Genomic DNA, 16,796 nt, shown 5'->3' on the forward strand with positions numbered 1-16,796 from the left:
ATTTTTGCATGGCATGTGGTGCACGCCCCCCTGCTGTACACCAGAAAATAAAATAATGGTTGTTTTACAATGCAATGCCTATAATTGCTGAGGAAAAAAGAACAGAATATAAAAACCTTACTCTTGAATATACATATATACATACGGTACGTCAGTGAGCTGCCTTCACATCCTTATTGTTGACTTTTCCTTTAGTACTACAGATTCTTGTTCCTAACTCTACAGGAATTAATTCATGGCAAAGTACGGTATTATTCTGAAAAAACTTATGTTACTCTCTCTGAGTTCTCCTTGTCCTCTCACCGAACAGGTTCAATGCATAAAATATTATTTAAAGGATTAAATACTGTCACAGCTCAGATCAAGACGTAGCATCAAATCTCAGCCGCTTCGTGGAAGTTTTGAGCTTTGCGTACTGCCTAGAGCTATAGCATCAATGAGTTTACAGGTTTTGATGGCGACTTGAGTCCATGCATGTGAGACTGCTTTATGCTGGAAAACAACAGAGAAATCAAGAACTTTCATGTAGTAGAGAATACATTTGAAAAATGATTTTTTTTTTTGTTTTGTTTTGTCTTTGGCTTCTTGCCGTCTTTCAATTAATATTTTGCCAGAATTCAATTTAGTTCATGCTTTACAGTCAGTTCTCAGCATTGTGAAGTGAAGTAATGCAAGTGGCTAGTGTGCCTCAGGAAGGAAAACATCTTCATAAAAGGCTTTTAAGTCTTCTTTAAACTCAAATTCTAACTCAGTATCTCATGAATTTTTGATAGCAGTGAATTTAGTTCATCCTCTATTTATAAAATACCAACAAGTTATGCACTTGATCGAAAACCATAGCTCTCGGGGCTGGCTTACATTTATTTGTGAATCCTTATTTCAGTGTCTCATTTTTTTTCTTCTTCTCTTCCACATGTGACTGGCTCTGATTTACTTTACTTTATTTAAGGAAGAAAAATCAAATCAAGCAAGCAACACTTTAACCGTTATTAGATTCCAGAACATTTTTATCTGCAAAGGTCCTTAGCCAAAATACTAAAATTTAAAGTAAGTGCCTCTTGCAACCTGACTCCTATAACCAAGGGAGGCCAAAATAGAGTAGATGTGGGGAGGGTATCTGAGAAGTTACCTGGTATGAGAAAAAACCTGTTCTTATTGAAAATAGTGGTCTTGAGGTGGTGCACCTCTTTTTGCTGAGGAAAGATTTTGAAAGAATTAGTGTGGCTGGGATATTCTTTGCTGAAGTTTGCAGTTGCTTTTGAAGTTTCTTTAGTGGTTGTGGATATGGAGTATGTATTGATCTCAAATGTTAAATGAGACGAAGTGCTTCTAAATAAGTATGATTGCTTTTCACTCAAATATTCTTGAGAATTACCTGCTAGTAATTAATAGGATTGCACATTCTTACAGTTGGTTTAAGAAGTATTTTAAAAATGCTACCAAATGTTGGCAATCAGTCTGGGGATGGTACTTGAATTTAATAAATAACCTGCCATTTTTGCAATTTTCCTAAAAAAAAAAAAAAAAAAAAAAAAAAAAAAGACTGCAGTAACATTTTGCTTGAATTTATCCCGCTTCAACTAGAAGGGCTTATTTCAGGGGAGAAAATCAGCAAGGGGGTGGTGTGGGTTTTTTTGCTTTTTGTTTTTTAAAATGAAGAATGTCCCCCTGACTGTGCCTATAGTAGCCCAGAGTGTCTGGGGTCGGGTCGTGGGTGGCAGTGGGTGGCCTGAGGCAGGAGCTCGTCCACATCCCAGACTGTGCACGGGAGTTCGCCCGTCTCGATAATAAACAGAACGGGCTTCACCACATCTCCTAAAAATGACATATCAGGTTTGCAGTGAAGTGAAGGCTTTGGATTTATTGTTAATGATTTTCGCTGCAAACTCCTGGAAAGTGTCTTTAAACATCCCTGGACATCGTGTTCTGTCCTGCTCTTGGTGTACGATACAATAATTTAGCAAAGAGAGACCTGATAACTGTACTAAAAATGTGCTATAGCTGAGGCCGGTAGCTTCCAGATCACTTCACAAAAGTGATGTGTAGTGGAATTACTAAGTAAAAAGGAACACACAAATTATTGCTCAGAAATTCATCCGTTGTTCATTATTCTGCATTAATTATAATACAATAAAATGTTGAAATGTGATTTGCTGCTAACTGCAATGAGGGCAAAAGAAAGCAAATTATTTTGGCAACATCCTTCTGTCTTTTATCGGGCACAAAGGAAGGAGTTACTGTGTGAGTTAAAATAGGCCCTGTGGATTCAGTGGCCTTGTGAGTATGTATGACCTTCTGGTCTGTAGGCTTGGTTATAAAATTGAGGGTAGAAAGAAATAGTACTTAAAATCATGAGCTCTTGCTTGACAGCTCTTGCACGCTTAAACTCCATCACTTTCATTGCATCCTGTAAAATGATTTTAGTATTTTTTTTTTAAATCTAAAAGTAGCAATTATTTTTTTTTTTAATAGAAGTTCGGCGGGTGGCAGAGCCTCCAACAAACACAGCTGACTGCAAATCCTAAAAAAGTTCCCAGTATTAGGCCAGTCCCTATTTCTGAGACGCAGTGCTTTGATATTTCACGCAGCATGGTTTTAAGGAGACATCTAAGCAAGCTGGCACGGCGTTGCCTGCCTAAGAGAAGCCCACAGCAGGCGAGGAATGGTGGTAGCATCCCTGGGTTACGGACATGGAGGTTTGCCGGCAAAGGATTTTTTTTGGGAGGGGAAGAAGAAAAAACCACCTAAAACCCAACAAACACGTTCAATGTAAGGACTGTCGTATTTGAAACTTGTTTTGTTTTGTTTTTTTTAATTTTAAGCTGATGCTGCCTAGAAATAACTGCAGTCATGAGGCCTTGGTGGGTTTTTCTGTGGTTTGGCAGGGGGTGTCTTTGGTAAAGGCAACTTACTTTCTCAGCGGTAATTAGCAGAACTAAGTGGCAGATGCTTTCTGTGGTGCCCCAACAGGATGTGCTGTTCCTTGTGTTTCTTGGGTTTTGATTTAATGAATATACTCCTGAAACACGCAGTCACCCTACTTTGGGTTAATTTAGGATATTCTTCGTAACGTGAAAAGTTTCCTTTATTCTGATGCTGCTTAAGTTACGCAGTTGAAGCACACGAGCAGCACGAGGAACGGCTGCCTTATCTGCTCTCGGGTGGTTTTAATCCGCTGAATTTACTGTGCAGATCCTGGTGAGCAGATAATACCATGTTGCTTATTTAAATATGGTATGCTAATCTCCAAAGCTCTTACCTGGCTAGTTTAACATGTGCTTTCAAAGGATGGTACGTGATAATTAGTTACCATGATCAGGTTTAGTGAGGGTTATAGAAAATCTGGAATAAAGAAATTAATGGGTGAAGGCTAGATTCGGCAAAATATATTCCCCCCCCCCTTTTTTTAGGAAGAAAGCTGTAATGAAAACTGTTTTATTACTACCCTGGAGAAAAGCATCACTTCTCTATTCTTACATTGAATGTCTCGTATTTGCCCCCAAATTTTGTTGAGCAACAAGAATAATTTCGAATGCGTAGAAGGAGGTTTGGAGAGATAGGAGATGAAAGTAAAGTGAAGCTGTGCCAAGGTTAGGAGGGAAGCGAATGGGTATGGTTAGAGATCGTGTGAAACAAAACAACAAGGCAAAAATACCAGTCTGATTTTTGTATTTTTCCCACATAGAAATAACTCTGTGGTAATGTTTAGCTCTTAATTAGGTCCTATAGAATTAAACTTGTATTTAAAATCAGAGAGTATTTGTATTTTCCTCTGGTTTTTGTTATCCATGAGAAGATCCTTAGACTTCCATGTTTATGAGCTTTTACCAACATAATTTAAGATGTATAATGTCATTAAAATGATTACTTAACTATATGAAAAGAGCAAGATTTTAAGATTTACTTAGTTTTAAATATTGATTTATATTTCGGATACCGTTAAGATGTCAAAATGTGTTTCAATAAAACTTTTTTTAGCTAAAAGTTACATTTAAAAATGTTTAAAAGAGTTTGATGTTATGCTTTTTGTAGGTTTAATTGCATCTAGTGAAATGCTGTTATTCATTGGCATTCATGCTTTTCTAAGCAGCAGTCAGAGGAGAATACTTAAAGCTTGGTATATCTGTGGCTCTGTAGATCATATTTATATATAGCAGACTAAGTGTAATTGCAAAAGTAACCATACTACACAATTGTAATTCCAACACAACCATACCTGGCTGCCCATTCATACCATATATAGTGCTTTTTAATTTTTTGTTACATAATCCACAAACGCACTTATACGGATTGCTTGCCTTGTTGAAAAATCTGCTTTTTAAAATAGTGCTTGTCATATCATAATCTAGAAAACGGATGTTTTTGTAAGCTCAACTGCAGTATTAGCTATTTCATCCTGGAAAATACCAGGATGATTATAGATGATAAATGACATTTATGCACATGGCTGATTAACTGTCTCTGGCTCACTGTGTGAAGCAGTAGTACAATGATGTACTGGTCAATCTAGTGCACTGCTGGTTTTAATGGCACTGTCACTAGTGGCAAAGCAAAGTCACCGTTTGCTTAAAGAGAGCTAAGCAATTGGGTCTCTCCCTTGTATGCTTTTTTGGTAATTGTATAAAAAATGATTTTCTGCTGGTTGCAGTCAAACATGAAGACCCTTAAAATTGAAAACAGAAATAATTTTTAAAAACCAGACTAGAAAGTGCATAAAATAACCTTTGACATGAATCTCTTGGAAAAAAGCTAATTATTAAAGACTTTTGGTCTGATATTTTTGTGCACTTAGAGCATTTAGTTGCCTGTTTAGATGGAAATTCAGGAATGCATACATCTCGGCAGGAAGCTATTCTGGGAACTTACACGGCTTTTTATCATACATAACTGTAACAGTTGCTCATACCTGCTGCATTACCCAATTAAGCTATCGTTGAAAGTTCTTCACATGTTATAAAGATTTGAAATGTAAGTCAGACCGATTTTGGAATACGTACAAGCGCAATCTCTGTTGGAAAGAGAGTTTGAAACACTTGTTAATTAAAAAAAAAAAAAAAAAAGCTAAATATAGTTGATCTGGCGCTTTTTTTAAAAATTTTTTTTTAATTGATTCTCCAAATGTGACGGAAATGCTTATAAAGCCCTGGTAACAGGAGACCTTATTAGAGCTTAGGTGGAATAACAAAATGCTGCAGAGGAGGGTGCTGCCTACTACTGAGGCATGTACGTTTGTAAGCAGATACCTCTTCTTCCAGTCTAACTTACTCTTAAAAAGTAACAGAGGAAGATCTAATTGCATTAACGAGGGTTATGCTGTCAAAATTACTTCAGAAGTGTCTTTGATGGTTTTCTGTCCTTAGGATGTAGATTGATAAGGATTTGTTAGAAGATAACAAAGCTTTCTGTGTATTGTTCCCATTATTGTTTTTATGCTACTGTGTAAAATGTTAAAATTTTTGTTATGTAGGATTTGCCCTGTGAATGAGGATGACCTTAACTTCTTTCTGGAACTAATGAGTGGGGAGGGACTCCCTCTAGCTGTGGAGAAAAACCTTTGAGGCCACAGAAAGAACGCTGCCTGGGTTGCCAGCAGTCCCTTTGGTAAGCGGTACAATTAGCAAAAACCCCTCTGTAGACGCCGGTTTCCAGAATCGAAGTGGGAAACAGCTCTTTGTGCTGATGCACGACAGCAACAGAAGGTCAAATAGTCGATAGTAATTTCATGTCCAGAAAATGGGGAGAAGAAATAGTAGTTACCTTCGTAGAAAAATATATGTGTGAATGCATTGGTGTTGCATTCATACTCGGTGTGTTTCGAGGAGCTATTTTTCATATGAGCTACCGCGTCCACCTCAAATTAATGTGCGCACCACGCTGAACGCTGTGGGAAGTCACTGGGATTCTGTCTCGTGAGCCCCAGTATGTGCGAACGCAAGGGGACGGTGTCGTTGCAAGCGTGTCCGTATGAGTACGTACGCAAACGTACACAAACATATGTTCCCAGTGCAGTTCTCCGAGGTTAGCTGAGGAACTGGGAGATGGTGACATGGCCTTGCTCTTTGTTGATTCCCTTTGATGCCCAAAGGGAGGTGGGAGATATCCCACTGACTTTGTTTATTAGTCTTGAAATTTGATTTGTATTTACAACAAAGTGTCTAACCTGATATCTTAGCACTTGATAGTCATTAAAATACAAACCACATAAATTATCATAATAAATATTTACAGCTTATTGTCAATCCTATAATCAATATGAGGTGAGCCAAAAAAATTCAACAGCTGTTTGTCTGCAAATGCCACCCTCCAGAAAAGCAGATTTCATGTATAGACTTTGCCATAGGACGTATGTAGTGTTATTGAAAAAATTGTGCTTGAATGCCTTTGGTAGTGACTAATTTCTAACAAAATTCTTCTTTGAAAGGTGCTAAAATTGTGTTAATGTTATTAGAGAAGAGTTTCTTTGTAATATTATATTTAATGCTAATTGGCATAAGTTTTTTTGGAGTGACAAAGGGGGGTCACCTGGGGAAATTTGGAGTTCTTTCTTTGTTTCCTTTGCTATTTGAAGCTCTACATATGAAAAGTATAATTACTGACATTCATTTTTTTGTGTGCATGCAAGTTGCTCACCTCGGTGAACAAAAGCCATGAGAGTGGGTCCGTAATTAAGTTCAGGCTTAATTACGTTCCATGAGAAGCAAGGATGTGGTGGGCAGCTGGTACTGCCCAGGCTTTTTTGAACCATCCTTGGAAGTCTTAGTGAAATTATAGCAGATGAGCAGCTACATCCTTGCACAGTGGGCTCAGTATCCAGTAACCAAACACAAAGAGAGGAGGTGGGGTGGGGGGAAAGTCAAAAGTTTTCACTTTTTCATTCTTTCAGCCTGGACTTGTCACCCTGCCCCTACCACGCAGTTTCCCTCTGTCACACGGTAGAAGCAAGGTCTTAGGCAGTTGCTCTCTTGGGGATCAGTATATATAAGATAACCTGTGGAAGAATGGTGATGTTGATGCCTAATTTATATTTTTTTTAATTTTATTTTTATTTCTGGAATGTGATGTCCATGTTAATAGTAAGTGGGTGTTGCTTGTGCCTTGCTGGCACTGGAGTACGTACCAAAGAGAACACGGTGCAGCTAGGGTTTAAGAGTAAACCATTATCCGAAGTTAAAACTGAATGTTCTTTACCATTTAAAAAAGGGGAAAGTCAAGTTCCAAAAGTAAGCAATTGTGAAATATTTCAGAAATATGATTTCTCAGTTTGCAGGAGCTATTTAGGACATTTATCTGGGTTATTACTCGTTATTAAATTTTCCTTTTCTTCTTTGAAGTCTGACTGTCTTAGCATTGCTCGTCAGAGATGATAAATAAATCTCTGTCTTACAATACAAGGAAGTTACCACAGAATCTGCAGTACTTTTATTTTGCTTCTTCATCAAGTTGCCTGGAAGTGGACTCCCATCTTTCTAATAGAAAACACCATTTTGTTTCATGTGTATGCTGTGCTATGCTTCATATTTGTCTTTCCCTATCCTGAAGGTTATTCAGTGAGGTTTGGGGGTAAAAGGTGACATGACAAAATAATTTATCTTTTTAGAAATGTTTAAGCTTTTTCTTTGAATCCCTGCAATATCGTTTAAAAAAAAAAAAAAAAGAAAAAAAAAGTTTTGCTTCGAGAAGATAGTGACTTCTTGCAGCTGTTACATTGATCACTATTGTCCTTTTAAGGAGGAGTTCATTTTCTTCTCGACTTTGGGCTTTTTTAGGAAGAGGGGACTGTGTTCTTACAGGAAAAGAAAAAGAGTGAATCTTTTCCCTTCATATGTAGTGTCACTTCTGAGCTGCATGGTACTTAAAATTTGATAACAAATTGGAAACTTTCAGTGCAACCTCCCTCTTCTTTTCTGCCTTGAAAGAACTTTTTAGTGACCTGATATGTACGCAGTCATCTTCAAAGTATGCTATTATGATATGAAATAGCAAGTGTGCAATGGAAGAATTTCCCAAGAAGCTGAATTCTGCTGCTGCCCGAAGTAAGACTTTCATTTTACAATACAAAAGGTAAAGTAAAACATATGAATATTATGATTGAAGTAAGTGAAGCAAACATCACTTTCAAAAACCTTTACTCATGTTTTTGCCTGCAAATACAACTAAATGGAATTGTTTTGCAGTGAATAAAGTTGAAGGCAGGTCATTAGGGTGGTAGGCTGGAGCTAAGATTTGATTTGGAAAGCTACTGCTTTTTTGTTTGAAAACAACATCAAAGCTACAGAAGTGCAACAGGCATTAGTGCTTTTTGGAGACTACCATAAGCAACCACATTTTTATTGGTGACGATGTGCTAAAATCCCTAGCTTTTGATTCACAGTATGATAGCAGTATAATTATCCTACGCTTCTTGCCGAGACCTCTGTACTTTATTGATAAGTGCTATGACTTGCTGTTTGCCACTGGGAGTTCCAGCATTAATCTCCTTGTTCAACACAGGAGAGTAACTAATACTTATCTGTAGTTGTTACACAGCATCAAATGTGCAGCATGTATAGTTCCTATATGCAATGTTGTATTCAATTACATGTTATGATAGGTCCTGATCTATGAAACGGAGCCTGCCTTAGTTTCTGGGAGCATGATTACGAGCTGTTGGCCAGCTGCATTCACTGTGCTTTGGCTTCTGTAGCAATAAAAAACGTTCTTGCTGAAAGCAGGTCACGTATAATTTAGGTATTGGATTTTGTTTGCAATGACAATGTCACCAAGCTGCTTTGAATGTTAAGTTTTTTCATTAAAACAACAAAAAAGAGAGTGTTCTAAAATTCTGTATCATTGGAGTGATGATGGTAGATTGGGCTATAGATAACAGTAGACTCTTACTTTTCCACAAAGAACATAACTATTACTTGCCAAGAACTATTGTTCTTAGCACAGTGTTGCTTGCAGACAAACGGTCTCCACACTTTGTCTACCAATTTTAAATTCAGAAATATTTTGGAACACAGGAGCCATTCAGATATTAGTTCCAGGCTTTTAGAAGCTGCGAATATTAGCTTAAAATTACTCCTCTCTCCCCTGTTCCTCCCTCTTGGTTAGGAAGTTAAATGAAAATTATGATTTTAAAACAAAGAACTGAAGAAATGAGTGGTTTTTTCTTCATGCTTTGAATATTTAGAATTTATATTTTTATTTTCTCTGATTCTAGGAACAGTACTTATTCTCATGCAATCCATCTCAGGAGCTAACTTTTTAAAGAACGTATATACCAAATGTTGTTATATAACATGTAATAAATGCCATGAGATTTATCAACATTACAGATAAACTTTGTCTGGATATCAGAAGAATTTGTCTTGTCTTTTCTTGGGAGGGATGGCAGCCCCTGCAACCACAGTTTCTTTTATATAATTAGAATTTCAAAGAATCAGGTGAGGTGTGTGGATTTACAGAGAAAGTTTGGGAAGGCCTGGTTCCCAGCATAGGCAATAAGTAGCATCTTAAAGGTCTTAAAAAAAAAAAAAAAAAAAAAAAAAAAAAAGGCAGAGATACAATAAATAAGTAAAGAATGTTGCTTCCTTTAGAAGGAAAGTCTGCAAAGTGGGGACTCTAGGTGTCCCTCTGCAATGTGAAGCGCTCTTTGTTGCGGGGAGCATATTCCATGGGATAAGTTTTCCAACTCCACGAAGAAGATGGGCTTGATCATAGCAGGTGCCTCTCTAGCCTGAACCATATAAAAAATAAACAAACTGAAGCAGATTTTTTTTTTAATAAGTAAGGCAGAAATAACTGCAGTAAATATTTTCAATTTCTTTGGATAATCCAAGTGGGGAAGCAATTCTAGAAGGGTTCGGAGGCACTGGAGTGCTTGTTGGTGTTAACTGGTTCCCAGAAATATGTAACGTCAGGTTTGTGCACGACAAAAGCACATACATACAGGAAACCACAGATGCCATTTTCAAATGAGAATATGTATTAAAGACTGCCAGTTTATTCTTGACTCATACCATATGCTCCAGTTTTTGCTCAGATGTGCGAGTTATTTGTCGTGCCTGGAGTACTATTTTAGGAATCGATCTTAATTTTAGATCACTGTTTTTTATCCTCATTTTGGGAAAAATTGCTAAATAATATATGATTTTGGTCTTAGATGAGCATTCGTGAGGGTGATGATAGCTTGTATACTGAGATTAGTGCGCTGCTTTGGGAATTGGGTGCGGCGACCTTCTGCAGCTGCTCCCCTCGCTCCTCCTCACCGAGGTCCTTTTGACTCCTGGCTGCTCCCTAATGCCTGTGGTCAACACCAAATACGTCCATTTTTGAAAACGACTGCTTTCTTGGGCTGTATCCCTGTCAAGGGAGGAGGTGCTTTCCCCACTTAGGTAAGCAGGCAAAACAAGGGCCATCCACAAGGCGGTAGCTCGTGTTGATCTTGGGAAAAGAGACTAAAGGAAAGGCTGGAGCAGAGGACTCCAAAGGCAAGATTATTCTAACTATTTTCCTTTCCCGTGCTGCATCTTGGAGATGACGACAGGGGCTTCCCCCCATCCCGACAGGAATAGATTGAGTCTGCTCGGAGATGCAGAGGACTTCAGGCTCATTCCTATCTGGGTATAGGGGACACACATACACTTTTGTTTCCCAATTAAAGCTCTCAATTACATGCATTGCTGTATTTTCTAAATGCTCTTGTTGCTCTGCTGCACTCCTGTTCTCGAAGTAAAGGTCAGCCAATTACTTATGGAAACCACATAACCACAGACCAGACATTTCGGGGAACGGATAGTGAAGATGCAGTGGGTGATCGTCAGTTGCTAAATAGACAAACAAGAAGATGAAATACCATCTTTTAGTACTGAAAAGGTTATGTTAAACTCTGATCAGAAATTGTTTTTATTTTCCTGTCAGCCAGCAGACATGAAGTCATGTCTGCACCTGAGTATTTTGTTAATTAAATTAACCTTTTCTTCCATAACTTGCCCCTTTGGCAGTTCACCAAAAAGGCAGAAGCTGTCCTCTGCTACTTTTGATGCCTTCTTCTCTAGCTTTTTTCCTCCTTATTTGAACTTTTCTCATAGCCAGGCTCTCTTTTCCAGAAATTTAGCCCCGGCACCTTTTGCCGGCTCTGTTGCTACCCACCTGCTCTCTGCCATTGAATGCTGTTGGCAGAAAGCCTGGCGCAGATTCCTTTAATGTTTTTCAGCCTGCTTCAACTTTAGTTCAATCTATGTTCTTTGTTATTGTATCACACTTATAACATCTAAAGAAACAGAAATCTCCTTTGTAGGAAGTTTTAAGGAAGCCTCCCCTTTTAAATGAGCCTTTTTTTTCCTCCTGCAGTCAAATTTTAAATCAACTTTCTAAAAGTTATGAGGCTTGACTGTGACATTACAAGGTCCATTTAGAAAGAACTCGATATAGTCTCTTAGGTATATATTCCTTTAAATATATTCATGTTGTAACTGGAAAAAAGACTTGGCTTAATATTCCTGATTTGGTTTAAACCTTCAGGTTATTAAAGGCGCAATATAATTGCGGGTGACCACAACCGTTCTGTGCTGGCAGAGGGCTGCCAAAGGGGTGTCTCTGTAAATGGGAATGAGGGCAAGGCGCGTCGGTCTCCTGCAAGAAACGTCATGAAAGATAGTGAAAAATCAGATTTTCCATGAAGGAGTCAAAGGTGTGAGTGGAAGAAAAGAAGTCCTTCTGGAGGCTGCAGTTTGGTGAAGTTTTGCTAACTCTGCTGTCGGGTCTCTCTGACCATATTTGTGACAAAAGTGTCAGGCTTGCATTAGGATATGCTACTCCTGAGTATTGAAGTTTGTTTTTTGAGTGAATGCGCATTTACAGGCGTGTTTGTGTATTTCTTAGCACACTGCCTATCCTTACCCCAATTATTTAGCAACGTTAGACACAGTGAGAACATCTGGCATTATATATCATAAGACCGAGAGAAAAAAGTTTCCCGAGGACTGGTTTCTCATTTCACCTTGATGCATACAGGCTAACATGATTTATATGTGTACAAAATGTAATTAGGAGTCTTAGCAGGTTTTAATACATCAAGCGAAGTTAGTTTAAAATAACTTGAACAATAATAGATGACTCAGGCTATTACTTAATATTTATTCTAACAGAGTCTTCCCTCATGTTGCCGGTTTTGTTGTTATTGCTTGATTTGCTCCTTTCTAGCCTTAATTCTTCTTGATTTTTGGTAACGCGGCATTGGCTTCTCTCTCCCCAAGCAGGCTGGTTGGATGAAACTTTCTGATAAAAGCGAAAATGTTAATTTTATTGCTTCCCTGTCTCATTTTTTTGTTATCTGGTCCATTTTAGAGAGTGAGCATCTACAAGGTGACTGGTTTGCCCAGGACCTTGTCCCCAGGACTGGCATCTATCAAGCGTGAGCGCCGCTGGTGTAGTGGTATCATGCAAGATTCCCATTCTTGCGACCCGGGTTCGATTCCCGGGCGGCGCATCAAAAAAAAAAAAAAAAAAAGACTGTGGTGGGTTAACTCTGGCTGGGAGCCCATCGAAGCCGGCCCTCCACCTTGGATTAGGGGAGAGAAAATATATTTAAGGGCGTCCTTCAGATAAGGACTCGGAGAGATCACTCAACCAATTACTGTCACGGGCAAAACAGATTCAACTTGGGGAAAATTAACTAAATTTTTATTGCCAATCAACCAGAGTAGGGTAATGAGAAATAAAACCAAATCTCAAAACACCCTCCCTTCTTCCTGGGCACAACTTCACTGCAGATTTTTTTCCTTCTTAAATCTGTTATCCCAGAGGCGCTACCACTATTGCGGACTGGCTCAGCCTTGGCCGGCGGCGGGTCCAGCTTGGAGTCAGCTGGAATTGGCTCTGTCGGATGTAGGGAAAACTTCCAGCAGCTTGTCGCAGAAACCACCCCTGTAACCCCCCCCCCAGCTAAACCACAAACCCAATACAGCGCTGGTCCACGAGCGGTGGGTTTTCGGGGAATGGAGGAAGCAGTTCTTCCGACGAGCCCTGCCCGTGCAGAGGAGAGGGAAGCGTGAAATGCTGGTGTTAGGTGATGATGCAATGCTGGAGCCGCAGATGTCGTTATGGGAATTAGCAGATACCAGAGATGAGCTCCTGGAAATAATTGTCTGTAGTAATACGTCTTCTCGTGCTGCAGTTTTGCACCACGTCTGGAAGTTCATTGCACTTTGTACCATGTACTTGTTTAAAAAGTCTACTCTCGTTTTCTAAGTCTGCAAACATTTCCTATTTCTGAAAGGAATTTTTTTGTCCGTCTAACGTGAACTTGTGTCACTTAAAAAGAAACGTGGATCAGGTTTATACATGTTTACTTTAGTAGAATATACAATGCTTGTATCAGCGTCTGAATTAACAATTACTCCAATGATATTTTGGAGTGATTGTACAAAAGAACTTAAGTGCTACAGAATGACTTCAGAATTTATAGTTAAGTATTTAAAAAAAAGGGGGGGGGATGGAGATATTTAAATGCTTTTTGAAAGAGTGTAGCACCTATATAATGAGTCAACCTGTACATACATGTATTCTATACATTTATATCAGTGGAAAAAACACCAAACCAACCCACAGGAGTGAATTTTTTTGGGTACATTTTTTCCTTTCACTTCATAGCAATTGCAATGTGTGCTCTGAATTGTGATTAGGTTAAAAGCTGAGCCATTTTGTTATATCCTTGGCAAAGCAATATCTGTTATCACTTGTTTCACTCCACTGTTGCTTTCTGTCAACATTTTTATACTTACCAAAGAGCAAATCTTTATATTTGAACATTATTAGTAAATCAGTATGACTCAAAGTCAAGAGATTTCATTGGCTCTGTTACTGAGTGACTAGTATATCAACAACATAATTCCTTCAGAATGTTTACAGTTTTGATCTGGAGTAAGGATTCTTTAAAGAATACATTTTGCACCTCAAATACAAAGTTACATTTTTAAGCGAAGCCTCTATGAGTTGCATCTGTGAACCGGAGAGATGGAATTAAGCCTTGTAACTCACATTAAATCCCAGTTTCAAATATCTTTCATCCTGAATGCTATTTTTGTTATTTAATTTTAATGTGACTTGCAGTATATTGCAAATACCAGCTATAAAAGGAACTTTTGTAAAAATTTTGGTCTCCTCATGTGCAAAAAAATCTGTTTTCCCAGTACCCATCATGATAGCTGTGCCCCTGTCTGCAAGGTGGGCAAGGGAGGGATGGCAGACCAAGAATTTCAGAAGTGCACTAAGCAGAACATAATGGTAAGGTCTTTCTTACTCTTGCAGACAACCCCTTGCTGTTCAGCCACACACCTACTGCCCCAAAGCTGGACTAAAAACCAAATCTGCATCTTCCTTTTCTTCAAGAGAAAACAACTGATCCAAAATATGGAACATCAAATTATCTGACAGTGTTAGGAGCCAGGATCTGGGAGATATTTGAGACGAATCAAACACTGGGAGATGTGTAATGTCTACATGATGAAAATTTTCCAAGATAGGTTTGTTCTGTTCAAAGGCTGTCCTAGAACAATAACTAACTATGCATTTTTCCAGGCTCATGGAAGCAGTTTATGTTTTACCTGCTACATAGATGAATTTACAAAATGGTGTGTTTCATAGCTTTACAGTTTTTTATTCCTGTTTGCTGAGGAAGGTGGTTCAAAGTTTCTGTTTCTTTCACAGACAATGAATTATAGAATCAATGGGATCCTCTTCTCTGTATAAATTGCTGCATAAAATCTGGTTAACTTGTGAATTTTGCATGTTTAAATATTTGCGTATCTACTAAGCTGTAGCAAACTGCAGATTTTCAGTATTAGTAAATAATACTCGTTCTGCAGTCGTTGACCTCAATGAATTTTCATTGTGCTAGCAACCTCTCTTCTTGTTTAAAAAACAATGTCAGAGATAAAAAAATCATGTTGGAGAGCTCTTATCAGATTGACTATATTTTTGTTTTAATGTGGTTTTTCGCTTTATGCTCCCCACATTTCTAGCTGGAAAGGAGCCGGCTCTGAAACCGGTCCAACTGACCTGACTTTGGAAGCTGCATGCTCTGTTCGAGCCAGTTGCCTACGTCTGTCTCTAGCACGTGGCAAACCCAGAGACATCTCCATTCAGGACAGACCAAAATACTCCCCGTTCATGGTATTCCTTTTTAGTTGAAGGGATGCCTGACTACTAGATGCATAAAGTCAGGTGAAATATCAATAGCAATGTTATTTAATGGATTGATTTATCTTCTTGCTCTTTTGTTTGACCCTATGCTGATACCCACTGTGCTGATCATATCTGATACGACATCAGAAAAAAATGAGGGCAATTTCTGTTGGATGGTCCTTCCTAGCTACCCAAAGCTGGTATTAGTTTTGCCTGCACACATAAGGGATGCATGCCAGTGGTGCATCTAAGAGTGTTCCTCATTTGCAGTTCTGATTGCTCTTTCCAGGTGTGTTGTATCTTGTTTATTGATGGTCTGTCCAATCCCTTTTTCTTTAAAGCAAGATGATAGAAAAACAAGAAGATGAATATGTCTCACCAGTGGAGAACCAGAGTGTGTGGGATACGAAGTGACGGTGTTTCTAAATCCTGCAGGTTGTCTGATGCTCCAAAATGTGAAATTGTGGTAGTTATCTTAATGGTAGTATTATAAATATTACAAATATATTAGGGACAACACAAAGAAGGAGACTGTGCAGGAAGGCAGTCTCAAGGCAAAATGGCATTGCCGCAATGGTGCACCTGGACTCTGCATATGCAGCCAGCAAAATGTGCCTCAGAATCTGAATAAAACACCTATCTGTTGGAGTGATACCTAATCTTGTCGTAACACCTCCAGCGAACGACTCTAAAGCTTCCCCTTATATTCTTTTCCAGTCCCTAATTGCCATTACACTGCTAATGGCAGGAGCACTTTTATTTCAAGGTTGAATTGGTGCAGTTCTGTTCAGATTCCAGCCACGTGATTTTTTTGGCTCTTTGTGAGACTAAGAAGTCCCTTGCTATCAGGTAGTGTTTCCGTATGTAATTACCTATACACAACGATTGAGTCACCTCTCAACCTCCTTTTCAACAAGCTGAATAAATTGAACTTTACTTCGTAAGACTGTGTTGAAGGAAATCCCTTTTTTATACATTTAACAATGTCAGGGCGGATGTAATCTGCCCTGGTTGTCACTGATATATTTTCTTCTGTATATTCTTCCCAGCTAGTGTGTTTGTACACGCATTTGGAGAGATGTAACACACCAACTACTCACTTTCAGCAATATCCCCCTCAAGGTATTTAAATATACCTTAAGATAGGGGAAAATTGCACATTGTTCCACTGCACTTCTTGGAGCGGTGTCTCCATCCCCAGTGTTGCATTGACCTTCTCAGTCCTGGGACTCAACCGATGGAAAGCGGTTTGTCTCAACAGGAGAAATAGCAAGCCACTTCCCTGTGGGGCATCAGCGTCAAAGGCAACATATGGGCTAGTGTTTATCTAACCTATTCCTGGCTTCTCAGAGTTTTGCTAAATGGTAATTGCTGCATTGAGTTTCTGCTTCAGTCACATTAATCTGTCAGAATAAAACCAAAGTTTTGCCATGGTTGAAATTTTGTGGCCCATCTCTGGTGGCTTCTCCCTCCTCCTTGCTCTGGGTGAGAAGATGGTGTTTTTGTTGGAGGTGGACGATTTTCTGCTCTGGGGAAGACACTCTCGAAGAATGCAAAAGTGAAATGCCTTTGAAACAGTGCAGGTAGTGCAAATAACGTAGAGGCTGTTTAGCTTTTAGGAACTTAAT

General features: G+C 38.8%; 1 non-coding gene across 1 annotated transcript; it reads left to right on the forward strand.

Annotated features, from left to right (window-relative positions):
• Positions 1-12,401: 12,401 nt before the first annotated feature.
• TRNAG-CCC (transfer RNA glycine (anticodon CCC)) lies at positions 12,402-12,472 on the forward strand. The gene has a single exon. It is a non-coding gene; the product is annotated as a tRNA-Gly (tRNA).
• Positions 12,473-16,796: the final 4,324 nt, after the last annotated feature.

Source organism: Haliaeetus albicilla, chromosome 13 (genome assembly GCF_947461875.1).
Source record: "Haliaeetus albicilla chromosome 13, bHalAlb1.1, whole genome shotgun sequence".
NCBI lineage: Eukaryota > Metazoa > Chordata > Aves > Accipitriformes > Accipitridae > Haliaeetus > Haliaeetus albicilla.